The sequence below is a fragment of the Lissotriton vulgaris genome, chromosome 1_1 (genome assembly GCF_964263255.1).
Source record: "Lissotriton vulgaris chromosome 1_1, aLisVul1.2, whole genome shotgun sequence".
Lineage (NCBI taxonomy): Eukaryota > Metazoa > Chordata > Amphibia > Caudata > Salamandridae > Lissotriton > Lissotriton vulgaris.
In genome coordinates, this window is record NC_141685.1 from 477,404,450 (window position 1) to 477,419,283 (window position 14,834).

Here is a 14,834-nt window from a genome sequence, read left to right on the forward strand (position 1 = left end):
TCTCTTGAAATGGCCCCTGACACTCTTTTGAGGTTTAAAAGCATTTTGGCTACATGGGTGTCCCATTTCATTCTTTGATTGACCCTTACTCCTAGATAGCCAAAAGCATCCACCTCCTCAAGCAAGGTTCCGTTAAGGGTGACGTTGATCTTTCTGGTTTTTTTTGTGCGGGATAGTACCATCAGTTTGGTTTTGGTTGTGTTGATGGTTAAGCCTCGTTCTTCGCAGAACAGATGGAACCTGTCTAGGAGTTTCTGGAGGCCAGAGGGGGTTTTAGACATCAGGAGGGTGTCGTCCGCGAAAAGGAGGGTCGGTGTTTTTTCTCCCGCCAGGACTGGGGCATCGGCTGGCATCTCTCTCAAATGGTCTGCCACCCCATTTATAAAGAGAGAGAAAAGAGTTGGGGCCATCGCACAGCCCTGACGGACCCCCCTGTTCACTGGTATCCTCCCGGTCAGTTCGCCCTGACCCCCCCATCTTATTCTTGCATAAGTGCCCTCATGTAGTCTTTTTATCAGCTCCAGGAGATATTGTGGGAGACCCATGGCCCGGAGCACTTCCCACAATTTGGCACGGGGCACAAGATCGAAGGCGGTTTTGAGGTCTATGAAGGCCAGATATAATGAGCCTTTCCCGATGGAAACAGTTTTCCAGTATGTTGCAGCAAATCTGAAGACCTGGTCCATTGTTCCCACCTTACGTCTGAACCCTGCTTGTAAGTGTGTTAAAATATTTCCCTCCTCTAGCCAGGACACCATTCTGGAAATGAGGACCCTGCCAACCACCTTCTGAATTACATCAATCAGACTTATAGGTCTGTAGTTGGCAGGGTCCTCTTTGGCCCCCTTCTTGTATATTGTAACCACTTCTGCCCCTTTCCATGACTCGGGGACTGGGTGGCCCTGGACAAGAAGGTTCATCAAAAGTAGGATGAAATTAGCCCATAAGGTGGGTTCATGTAGGAGTAAGTCACCTGGCAGGCCGTCCGGGCCAGCAGCCTTCCCAGGCGCTATATTATTAATGGCCATTTGGACCTCTGTTAGTGTAAAAGGGTCTACTGCGTTGTGGGGTATATACTCAGATTCTAATACTGGTTCTTCATCTAGTGTCTGCTCTGTAACAGCCTCACAGCAATAGAGATGTAAAAAATGGGAATGCCATTGCTGTTCGGTTATATGATTTGGGACGGGCTCTTTTCCCCTTCTATTAAGTTTATTTATTAAGTCCCAAAATAGCGTAGAATCCTTTTCATAGGCCGCTTTTTTTATTTCCTGCCAGTGGTCTTCCTCCCAGACACGTTTAGCTAAATCGATGGTTCTATTATAATCTTTTCTGGCCATCCTTACTGCTGTGGAATCTTTTTTCAGGAGAGCCAATGAGATAGCCTTTCGCTTTTCTCTGCAGTTGGCTGTAAACCATAAATTACCACTTTTAGCTGGTTTATTTTTGTGTCCTCTGGAAGATTTAACCTTAAAATATGAACTTATATTTAGTATTAATTCCCCATAAACTCCACTTAAATCTGTTTCAACTCCTTTATCCTGCACAGTAAGGAGCGTTGTTAGTTCCGCACTCTTTAATTTAATCAGGTTACCTATATTGGTCAGGATGTTCTCTTGGCAAGCCACCTTTTCCCATTTTAACCTACGGTTGGAGTTTGTTGGGACTACTTCTTTGGTGAGGAAGAGGTCGTTTGACTTCCTCTTATAGTCCCATTTAATTTCCAAACAGAGAGGGTTATGGTCACTGTCCGGCATCTGCTTAACCTCCATATCTACCACATTCCCCCATAATTTTATGTCCAGAAGGATGTAGTCAATGCGCGAGGGGCCATTTAGTCTGTTAAAGGTCATGGCCCCATCAGGATCCGAGGGTGTTCTACCATTTAATGCACGGAGGTTATATTCCAATGTTAGAGCATTAATTTGTAATGCCCTAGCTGACCATCTCTTAATTGGTCTTAAGGTCAATGCTGGAATAGAGTGTTTCAGATCTTGTTCGTTAGACCCTACTAGATCTTCCTCACTTAATGGTTCGTACGTGCAGTTCAAGTCACCTCCCACAATTATATTTGATCGAGGGGCTATGTTTGATAAGGCCAGTTCTAAGGATGCTATCGTGGCCGAATGTTTAGCCCCCGGGGACCCTCTTGCATATACATTGAACAGCTCTACTCTATTGCCATTCAAGGGTCCTTTGAAGGATAGATGTAAGATATCTTCAGAGTTGGTAGAATGAACAGTGATATCCCAATTCAGTGATATCTTTACCCATATATGGAGACCCCCCGAGGGGCGTCCCTTCCCTTGACTTACTGCAGGGATGAAGAAAGTAGAGTACCCCGTTTTATGCAGTCCTGTTGTGCACCATGTCTCCTGGAACATACAGACCTCATAGTTATCGATGAATTTATTCCATTCTGGAATGGCCAATTTCTTTTTGAGGCCTGCAATGTTCCAGGAGAGCAACCGGATCACCTCTGGGTCTCCTTCCCCTCTCTTGTTTAGCTCCCTGTTCTCCTGGTTCAGAAGGTCACCAAGAGACAAGCTAGGGAGATTATTGGTTGTATTACGGGTATTTTCCAGAGCATCTATATTAGGAAAAGATTCCATAGGGGTACTTTCATTTACTTTAAATAGTCAGTCTACTTTATTTAGACCCGAAAGATCATTATCCCCCGCTGTAGACCATGAGGGCAGGGGTCTAATCTGTATGTTGGATTGTTTAGGGGGACAAGTCCGAAACTCAAGGGCCACCAAGTTCTCTGCCAGTGCTTCATCACACAGTTGTATTTCTATACAATCTGTGTGCGAACTATGAAATGACAGTCTTCTGACAAAAATCAGATCCTCCCTTATAATAGATCTACATCCCCTGACATGACGGAGCCAATGGATCACTTTATTTTGGATAGATTCTCTGGATTCATACACAGAGTTCGGGTTGATTTTTGGGACCCCAGTCATGTATACTATTGCTTTGGAGTTTCTTTTAGCATTATCTAACAGGGGGGTGTTTGGGGCAACCCTAGGTACCCCATTGCCAACTGTACTAGTAACCTTGCGAGGTTGTGTACCTGGATGTGCAGATCTGTTGCCATGTGCTATGCCCCGTGTTTTTATAGTTTCAGCATATGACCTGGAGCTAAGAGTATGCTGTCCAGCTGGTGAGTCCCTAACATGAGATTTTTGGTGCAAAAGCCCTTTCTCTATGAGCCCTACATCTAGTTGTTTACCGGGAATTAAAGGGTCAGTTGGGGTACACGGTGTTGAGACCATTACAGGTGTACTGATTTGTGAGGATTTTACCCTATCAGTGTTACCCTTCTGGGATAATTTTTCCAGCATTTTTGTTATGGAGAGCATATCCCTCTCTAATTTATCTAGTTTTTTTAAGAGAGCTCTATTAAGGATTAAACATTTCGGGCAGCCCTCACAGACATCCGCATTTGGTTCCTTTGCCTTAACACCCCTCTCAATTGTTTGAGCAATCACTTCTAGAGCATCTCCTGATTCCCCTTCTAAAACAGCAAATCTATTAACACAGTTGATAGTTATCCCCCCTATGTTCTCCTGTAATTCGTGGGCGGGGGATTCTAGAGTAGCACTGGGTAGATTGGACTCCTTAGATGGCTCTAACTGGGCCAGCTTGGTAGAACTATCTGGTGGTGGTTTGTGTACTTCACAGACTGGGGGAATATATGGGGACTTTTTGTTAAAAATAGCTGGGATCACTTTCCCTCGCTGTTGTTTTAAAACATCTGCAAGTGGGTCAGGGTCGAGATTTTGCGCCTGGTGAGTACTTGGATTTCCTGTCAGGATTTCCTCACATTCGCTGACGATTGATTCAATTCTTGTCAGGGTGCAGTTAGAACCAGGAGGCGTGACCTTTTTTGCTTTTTTCCCCTTCTTAGGGTGGGACGGCTGGGCTCCACCTTCCATAGTTTTTCTCTTACCCATTGCTTATGAATGGTTGCTAAGGTCTATCCAAGTAATTACTTCTCCGACACTCAGGTTCTACAGGAAAGGGTAGCGCCAGAAAGCGTCTTTAGTATTCTTTCAGTTTAGATATTCCCCTTTTCCCCACAGTACCTTTTAATCCTTGGTGCAGAGTCCTCAGGATCCAGATGTTAGGGGGATGTCCCTGCCCTGCCTCTTCCTGTCTCGGACGGGCGCGGGACGGGCCCGCCCTTGGCCCGGGCTTCGCCCGGGCACGCCCGCGCGCGTCCCGCGCTGCGGGAGGTGCCTCGGTCTTTTTGAGCGCCTCCGGGCGCTTGGCCGAGCCGAGCGTCACACGCGCCCCACTGCCTGCCGGGAATTTAAGTCCTCCGGCGGCGGCGGCCCGAGCGCGATCTTCTTGGGGGCTTTGCCTGCCCCAGTCACCCCAGCACAGGATTATTGGCAGCTGTTGGTGGTGTCCCGCGCTGCGGGAGGTGCCTCGGTCTTTTTGAGCGCCTCCGGGCGCTTGGCCGAGCCGAGCGTCACACGCGCCCCACTGCCTGCCGGGAATTTAAGTCCTCCGGCGGCGGCGGCCCGAGCGCGATCTTCTTGGGGGCTTTGCCTGCCCCAGTCACCCCAGCACAGGATTATTGGCAGCTGTTGGTGGTGTCCCGCGCTGCGGGAGGTGCCTCGGTCTTTTTGAGCGCCTCCGGGCGCTTGGCCGAGCCGAGCGTCACACGCGCCCCACTGCCTGCCGGGAATTTAAGTCCTCCGGCGGCGGCGGCCCGAGCGCGATCTTCTTGGGGGCTTTGCCTGCCCCAGTCACCCCAGCACAGGATTATTGGCAGCTGTTGGTGGTGTAAGCTATTGGTACCTTTTCACCTTCATTAAAGGCTAGGTATGTGAATCCGCATCTCCCTGGGATGATTAGAATGACAAGGTTGCGTTCGTTTACGGGTGTCTGTAAATGGGTTGTTGCTAACGTATCTGTTTCCACTGAACGCAAGATTTCTGTGTGTTTTTCAGTCCAATTAGTAGGTTTGAAATCAGGTTTGATTAATTCGTAGAGAGGTTTAACCCTTTCTGCGTAGTTTAGAATGTAAGAATCCTAGAACTGACTGTAGGTTTTTCAGTGTTTTTGAAGGTTGCAGCAGCGCACATTTTTCTAAAACGTTTGCTGCCAGGCTTTTGCCTTTCACTTGAAAGTTCGTATCCTAGGAATAGGACGTTGAGGTGGGCAATTCTTGATTTCTTAAAATTGAATTTGTACCCTTCAGAGGCGAAGCCAAGTATTATGGTGTTCACCCTGTTCAAGTGCTTGTCCAAATCATCATCTGTAAGATAGATGTCATCGACATGAGATAATGCCTCATCATCATACATTTGCAGTACCTCTGTTACTCTGGCAGAATATAACCCCAGACTATTCTTGAATCCCTGTGGGAGACGACAGAACTGACCCTGTATCCCCATAATTGAGAAAGCAGTCAAATACCTGCTTTCAGGTGCAGTATTTTGACAGAAGAAACCGTTTGAAATATCTAATGTTGTTTTATATTTGGTGCGCACAATGTTATTAATCATTGCTGCACTGTGTGCATTTTGTACTGCAAAGGTTTTGCAACAAGAATTTAAATGTCTGTAGTCCAAAACTAGACGATATGCATTGTCTGGTTTGGAGACAGGAAACAAAGGATTGTTCAAGGACGAGGTGCATGTTCTAATCACCCCTTGGTATTCAAGTTGATCTAAGATCTCCCTGACCTGTTTCTTAGCTTCGTGCTTCACTGGATACTGCCTCTGAGCAGTAGGTTGATATTTTAATTGTATCTTATGGTGAGGAGAGTTCTCTTCCCATCCCACATGATTTTTATATAATGCTGGATCCTGGGCCACAGCCCATTTTCTGGCATAGGTGTATTTTTTATGGATAGGAATATGATTGGAGAAGGCTGGCATAATGATCTCTTTGTGGACATGGACGCAAAAAACAGTAAACTCAGTGATTATCTAAAATGTGTTTGCAAAGAAAGGAGAAATGAATCCCATCAGCCCATCCAAATGCAGAGCTTCATCATCTGGGATTACTGAGAAGATGGTTCAGATGTTGGGCAACACACCCGATGGTATTGTGTGTTGCTCCAATCCAAAGGAACCACCAGCGATGGGTCGTACCATGAGATATATATCTTTCTATGGTGTGGGATAGAATGTGCAGTGTCAAAATAATAAAAAAGTGAAATATAAAATTGACTACTGTGACATAAGGAGAACTTTTATTAGGTAGAAATGATGGTGCCAAAAGAGTGCAGGACAGTTTGAAATAATAACTGCCCTTTAGAAGTTGTTAACGGTCGACATGTTTCAGCCCTCGTAGGAAATCATAACCTACCTGGCTTTCATCGGGACCAAAGATACACAACTGCAACTAGAAATATATGTGAAAAAATGTTTTTACACACAATTTAAATCATGATATTATACATCCTACCTTCAATTTGTAGGATGCATGTTCACGAAAAGGATCCTTTCCTAAAAAATAAAGATTCAAAACACAACAAAGGGAAAAAGCACAGAACAACATATAATTTGCGCCATATATGTCCGAAACATTTTTAGGTTATTATTATTACATTTCAATGTTCATTTTAGTAGTTGGATTTACTCACCCAAATTGTCTTGGGAGTATTCCTCACCTCACCTGGCCACTGCTCAGGGATGGAGGCCCCGCTCTAGCAAAGGTTTAAATTGCGGATGACTCATTAGTTCAAAATCCACTATATTCCCAAAAAAATATATAACTTTGGCTTAAATTCTGAGTCTCAAGATGGCATAGCCTCACAGGCCCACCAAAGGACCATCACGACTACCATCTCCTTTCATATTCTTTATTTCAATAAAGTTTATACATAAGTATTCTCAACCTCCTTAAGCACATATGGTGAAAAATGCATATATGAGGTCCAGAAATGTAATTTCTACAATAGAATCATCATTAAAGTATCCCTAAAGTTTTTCGAAACCTTTAAAACATTAAACACCAAAGACCTAGAGCCACTGTACAAGCTGCCTTACCTGTCTGTCGGTACCCCTGGACTAGTCCTGAGCCGAGGGTGAGGTTCTGTGACGATTTGAACCCGTGTTTTCAACATTGTCGTAAATACATAATTTTGGTATCAGTGAACCGCAAATGATCCATTTAGCATATCCTGGTGTTTTCGCTATGCTACGAGCAAGAGTACTCCAGTTATGAACACATTTCTGATCTACCCATGGCATCCATCTTAGATTGTGGCAGCCATTTTGTATTTCTTGCCCTCACATAGTCAATGGACACACAGTGACCTCTTTCACTTAAGGACACGTAAGCTTTAGCCGGAGATTCACCTTGCTAGTGACACGTGCACCTTAGGACAGAACACGCCATGGCTGCATGACTCGACAGAAGCTGCCTCCTCTGCCTGAGGCCAGTCCTGCTATACTGGTTCTCGTGTTCGTTGGCCTGATCATGATTAGGCGGCCGAAGCTGGTAGCCTTGCCCATTTACGACCCACAAACATCTCTTATCCTGCTTTTCTATCTTCTACACCTGGCTCTGCTCCTTTCCTTCTGGGCCTTTATTAGGGGGAGGTAACGAAATTTACGATGAGGCGGTCCGGCTCTTGAATAAGAAGTTGACATGGGATTATGATGGAACAGTGGGAACCCCTCGTTCGTAATGTTTTGACATCAGATATTGTTGACGATTCCTGTGCAACACCAAATATTTATTGTTTAAGACACAAAGGTTTAGGAATGTACTAACATGTAAAGAATTTGCCCGAAGCCTAATATTTGGTATATAAGGAGCAACCCACTTTGTACAAATCGAACAGGCTCCTAGATACTGCCCGTGTGTAGTTTCTGTGACTTCTGTGTCCCTGCAGTAATAAACCTTTGGTCTTTGACGCCACCATCGAGAAGCCCGTGTTTCTGTTTATTTGTGCACCGAGACAGGTAGAACTCCGGGGTCTTCGGGTATTATCCCTGACACCTCTGGATGGAACCAAAAAGTCCAGAACTCCAATTGGCGCCCTCGTGGGGCGACGTCATTCGGTACCGGTCCAAAAGCCTGAAGAGTTCGAGAAGCTTCGTGTGAAGATTCCAGAGGGAGGCGCCCCACTTCATCGATCCCGGCATATCGCAAAAGTGGCCCGACGTTCTCTTCCACGAGGGTTCCCGTTCGGACGGCTGCAGTGGTCCGTTGCCTTGACCGTCGCCCTGTCTTGGACCCGAGGTGCAGTCCTTAGTACGGCGAGACCTGACGGGTTTCTCCTTGGTGACGTCTTCAGTGCCTCAGTTAAGTATTAAGTGGTTGCTAGTTGGTTACTTCGTAAGGGTTGCTCCTGTTTGGATAACCTTTTTCAGTTCTTGGTTTGGTTTGGTTTCGTAAGATTATCACTGGTTGTTCTAGTTACGATATTCGTTTGGTTTAGTTTGGGTATCGATACATTTGTTCCCTTTGGTAGGCCTAAGTTCTTGGTTCGAGTGCGCACCTTCTGTTTGTGTTTTGTTTGTTCTGTGTTCCGGATTATAAAATGGTAAGTCGGAAAAATTGTATGTTGTCGTGTTTTGGTTGCAACAGTGATTCCCGGTTGGAGGACTCATGTCTGGTTCCTCCGATTGGAACTCCTCTTTATGATCTGTATTGTAAGTTTGAAGTGGGTCCTATATCCTATAATGAGGTGTGGATCCGATATACAGAGAAAGACGGTGTCCTTAGTTGGCCACTGCATGGTAGTTTTGAACCTGGAGTTCTTGATAATTTAGAAATGAAATTGTTTAAGAAGAAAGCCCGGCCGGCAATGTTTGATTCTTTCCGTTATTGGCGAAAAGAATCTAAACAGAGAGAAATTAAAAAGTTGAAGAAAGAACAGAAAGAGCAAGAGTTGACTTTAGAACAGTCTGCTAAGCAGCTGCAACTCAACGAGTCTGAGAAAGCAATGGAGGTGGCCAATAGAGAGCGTAATTTAGCGATAGACAAGTGCTATCCTGCCTTGCCATCGAGTACAGCTAAGATAGTAGAGGACCCCGAAAACGATCCTCTGTTGTCTTACTTGTTGAGGTCACCCCCACCGTATGCACAGGGTGCTACGGCTCCACCTTTACTGAATGTTCAATTACCGGTTGCTGGACAGCCTGGTGTTCCTGCTCCTGCTCCTCCGAATCAAGCTCCTGTACCTCCTGTGGTCAATGTTAATGTTCCTTCGGCACCCCCTCTTCCAGGGTTGCCGGCTTCTTTGCTTATACCTGTACCGCTTACACATGTTGTTTCGCAAGCTACTTTGCCTGCTACTCCTACTGCTCCTGTTTTATCTGTTCCAACTGCTACCTTACTTACTGCTTCTGCTAGCGTTATGACTCCGCTTTCTGTTCGTCGGAGAATCACTGATTCCGTCTCTAATATTCTATCTCCCTTCTATAAAACTCTAATTAAAACTCCTGCCTCTGACTCTGTGCAGAGACGTAGTCAGCTTCCTAGTACTGAAGAACGGGGAATATTAGATTCCACAGCTCTTAGATGGATTTCAAAAAGTGGAAGATATAGTACTAGAGATGTATTAGATACATTCATGCAATGGAATGAACCGACACAACGATATGTGTTCGATGAAATGTGCTCCCTTTTGCGTGAGGAATTGGAAGAGGATGACACTGAATCAACTCTAGATGAATTAATTCATGTTCAGAAAGAATTTGCTGCAGGTATGATAGTTGGTCAAAATATAAAGGAAGCGATGGAACTGATTTTAAGTTATAGGAATGATCCATCCCTTCGTTCACCGAGGGAGTTAGAGAAACGTAGCACGAAGCAGAATCGCCAATATCTAATGAGGGAGGTTCCTCCAATTTGGCGCGAAGCTGTACAAGCAGATGCACATCGTGGTATTGCTGCCGCTCCGGCCCAATTTCAGAGAGTGTGGATACACATTCCGTGGAAGCGAGCTGAAGTGTTAGCGGTGAAACAGGCCTTGCCAGACCCGCGTAAAAATCCAGCCGGATACTACAAGGAGTTAGCGCAGACAGGTGAAGCTTGTGTGATGAATTTAGCGGACATTGACATGTTATTTGGGAATGTAGTTCCGCAACCAATTTGGGCTAAAATTCGTAAAGAAAATCATCCAGTTGCCCTAGGTGGTGATTGGGCAGCTATAATTGCAGCAGATGGTCAACAAATAGGTGGTTCCAAACCAGAACCTTTAATTGCTGATCTTCCTGGGAGAATAATAGAATTAATGAAGACTCTGATGCCAGCATTGCGCGTTAACTGGGACAAGTTGTCCGCATGCAGACAAAAGAAGGACAAAAGTGTTTCCGACTTTTTCACAAGGTTTGAAGAGACTTTCGTAGATCATAGTGGTCAGGATATGAGTACGGAAGGGGGACAGAGACTATTTGTTGATAAATTTGTGCACAATCTGTTACCAGAACTTAGTAATAAATTGAAAGATTCCGAGAGTGCGTGGGCTGTGTCTACGACTGCGCAAATACTTGCAACTGCCCAGTACTATGAAAATAGGGATAAAGAAGAGAAGGAAAAGTCAGATAAGAAAACGAAAGATTTAAAAACTAAAGTTCTTCTGCAGCAAGCATATCCGCCTCGCACGAATCAGACTAATACACAGCAAGGGTCATATCAAAGGATAGATTATGGTTCTCAAAGACCGCAATACCAGTGGAATCAGTGTGCATATTGTAAGAAAGAAGGTCATTATAAAAATGAGTGTCCAGTCTTAGCGCAAAATAATGCTGCAGCAGCTCAGAGAGGTCGTGGTGGTTCTATGCAAAATTCTAGAGGTCGAGGACGAGGTGCTATGCCTCCACAAACGAATGATCGCCCTTCTAATCATTTTGATCAGCGAAATGGACAGTCTGCCCAACAAAATAGATCTCAACAGTATCATGTTGAAGAGTACTGTGAAGTTGGTGAGGAATTTCAGCAAAGTGAGTACTAGGACAGCCATGGACAAAGAGAGGGAGTAGTATCAGTTCCAGTAGATCAGAGTGGGCCTTATGTCGCAGTAGCAACATCAGGTGTAGTCGAACCGTTTCTGTTGGATACTGGTGCAGCAAAAAGTTCTATCATTCATGCGAAACTCCCTGGAGCACCTTTGTCTGGCTTAACAAATGTTTCTGTAGGTTTTTCAGGCGCTCCTGTTTACAACCCCGTATCTGGTCCTTTGTCTATTTCTGTTGGACCCCGTCAATTGAAAGCACCCTTGATTTTGACGACCGGTTGTAATGAAAATCTGCTTGGTTTAGACTTATTAAAACGCCTGTATGCGACATTGTATTGTTCTCCTTCGGGAGTACAGCTTACGTTGGGTAAAAGAATCATCTCCCCGATGTACTTGTCGATGGATGCGCTCCCACCAGAGCTGCGTTCTCTCCCTGATTCTCTTTGGGCGACTGGCCCTAACGATGTAGGTCTTTTGGAAATTCCACCATATGTAGTCACTTTAAAAACAAATGTCAAATTTCCACGAATCCCACAATACAAGATCTCTAGTGAAGGTGAACGTGCGCTTTTATTGATTGTACAAGATCTGATCAAGAAAGATGTAGTAGAAGAAACTAGAGGAAATGTCTGTAACAGTCCTGTATTACCAATTCTGAAACGTACTGATCCTTCAAAGCCTCCAGTCTATAGATTTGTAATTGATCTTAGAGAGGTTAACAAAATTGTGATTCCACAGTTCCCTGTGGTTCCAGACATAACTGCATTATTAACGTTGATTCCTGCTACAGCCACATGGTTTTCAGTTATCGACTTGAAGAATGCCTTTTTCAGCATTCCGATAGCCAAAGAAAGCAGAGATATTTTCGGCTTCTCTCTAGTAGGTCGAAGCTTCAGGTTTAAACGTGCTCCACAAGGCTATTGTGAGAGTCCATCCATTTACAGCCAGGCATTAAAAAGTCAGTTAGATTCCTTTGTACTTCCTCCTGGTTCTGCTTTAGTGCAATATGTCGATGATCTTCTAGTGGCTGCCGATGACAAGGAAACTTGCAAAGCGGCTACAATTTCCTTATTGCATCATTTGTCCAGTTTGAATCACAAGGTGTCACCTTCGAAAATGCAATACTGTTGCCAAGAAGTGACCTACCTAGGTCATCTCTTGTCAAAGGAGGGAGGAAAGTTGACCCTAGAGAGAATAAAAGCAATTACGCAGATGAATGTTCCTAGCACACAGAGAGAAGTACGTGCCTTTTTAGGTATTACTTCATACTGTAGGCAATGGATCCCAAATTTTTCTCTTTTGGCAAAACCATTGGTAGCTTTGACTGGGAAAAATGTTCCGAGTCCGGTGCCATGGTCTGCCGAATGTCAGCAGAGTTTTTCTGAGTTACGAAATGCACTATGTTCAGCTCCTGTGTTGGGTACACCTGACTACAGTAAGCCATTCACGCTCTATGTTCACGAGAGAGAAGGTTGCGCGTTGAGTGTTCTGACACAGAGATTTGGTGATAAACAACGCCCTTGTGCGTATTTTTCATCAACATTAGATCCGGTAGCTAGAGCGTTGCCTAGTTGTTTGAGAGCTACAGCGGCAGCTGCGGCTTCCATTCGACAATCTGCTGGTTTGGTGATGAACAACATGCTAGTGGTCATGGTTCCTCATGCTGTGGACACACTCATGAACCGAACCAAGACGCAACACCTTACCAGTGCTAGATTATCTGGCTACGAGCTGACATTGCTAGCGAGTCATATTCAGATCAAAAGAGGTAATATATTGAATCCAGCAATGTTGTTGCCGACTAATCAGGAGTCGAGTGATTCGGAACCACATGACTGTTGCTTCAGAACCGAGGAAGAAACAAAAGGACGAATTGATCTTAAAGACACTCCGTTGTCAGATCCGGATGGCATGTTGTATGTTGATGGGTCATGTTTTAAATTGGAGAATGGTGATGTGACAGCTGCTTACGCAGTAACGACTTTGAGTACAATTGTGGAGACTGCGAGAGTGAGTCAGAATTCTGCCCAAGCTGCAGAATTGATCGCGTTAACAAGAGCGTGTGTTTTAGCTGAGGGAAAGAGAGTGAATGTGTTCACAGATAGTCAGTACGCGTTCGGCGTGGCCCATAGTTTTGGCCGTTTGTGGAAAGAGAGAGGTTTCATTACTTCCCATGGGACTAAGATTGAACATGGTCAGCTAGTTAACGACTTGTTGGAATCTCTAACCTTGCCGACTGAGATTGCGATTGTCAAATGCAGTGCTCATAAAGCAATCACGGATGATGTTGGTCGTGGGAATGCTTTTGCTGATGAGACCGCTAAACAGACAGCTAGGAATATGATGAGTAGAATGTATGTTGCAACGTCTGCAAGATGGATTTCTGAGTCTGGAATGTGTGAGGATACAGTGGAAAGTGTGAAAGAAATACAGAAAGAGGTGACTGAGGAGGAAAAGCTTGCATGGAAAGAGAGTACGGGTAAATTGGACTCGAGTGGGTGTTGGATTGATTTGACAGAACAACAGCGTTGGATGTTGCCTGATGCGTATGTGCTTGCAGTAGTAACGATGGCGCATGGAGCAGCGCATATCAGTTCTAAAGGGATTTGTAAGATGTTGGCTCCAGTCTGGAAGAATGATGGGATTAGTAAGTGTGCAGAGAGAGTGGTGAGAAATTGCATGGTATGCCTGATGCATAATCCTGGCAAGGGAATCCCCACACCCGCTGGTCATTTCGCTCCTCCTTCTTGCCCCTTTGAAGTGATTCAGTTAGACTTCATTCACATGGATCGTTGCAACAATCTAAAGTACGTCTTAGTGGTAGTTTGTGCGTTTTCCAGATGGATCGAAGCATATCCACTGAAGGACAATACTGCCTTGTCCACTGCCAAAATCCTTCTCAAAGAATATTTCCCCAGGTATGGCATGCCACGGATTGTATGGTCAAATAACGGAAGTGAGTTTGTAGGGAAAGTTATGCAGAGTGTGTGTGCCGGCTTAGGGATAAAACAGAAGTTCCACAGTGCGAACCATCCCCAGTCTGCTGGTTTAGTTGAGGGTTACAATGGCACCCTCAAACTGAAACTTGTTAAGATACAAGCATCCACAGGTTTGCCCTGGCCAGATGCACTACCCTTGGCTCTGCTATCCACAAGAGCGACTGTGCATTCTAGAGTAGGGCTTAGTCCTTATGAAATAGTATTTGGTCGTCCTGCAAACATTTGGGGGGTACCTAGACCAAAGGAATTTAAACAGCTTGAATACCCAATGTTAATTGATTACCTTTTCGACTTGACTGCTAAATTGAGTCTTATTCACCAACAGGTTTTCGATGCATTGCCAAAGCCACCGGAGAGTCCAGGTCATCAGCTGAAACCAGGTGATCAAGTGGTCATCCGTAATTTTGCAAGGACGAAAAATCTCCAACCCAGATTCGTTGGCCCATTCCAGGTGTTGTTGGCGACGAGGACTGCTATTCGTGTGGCTGGCCGAAAAAACTGGATTCATACAACGCACGTCAAGCGTGTGCCTCTGCCGCTTCCTTACGATAACTGGGTGAAGAAAGGAATTGGTGCCTCTGAAACCGAACAAATACCCAGGTTTATTCCCTTCAGTGATGCAGAACTAATCACTGACACATCGAACTTGGACTCCCCTTCTGAAGCTGCTCCTTTGAACTCTGAACATGTGTCCTCTGCATCAAAAGAACATTTGCCGTCTGCGAACTTGAACATTGCAACTCCTGCTGAAGATACACTGTTTCCAGATCAAACAGCTCCTGCAAAATTGAGATACAATTTACGATCTCGCAATATGGACAAATAAAGCAGGAAACTGCCTATTTTTCACACTTGAATTTTGATACATTGCCTCCAGCCAGGAAGTTTGCTAATACTTT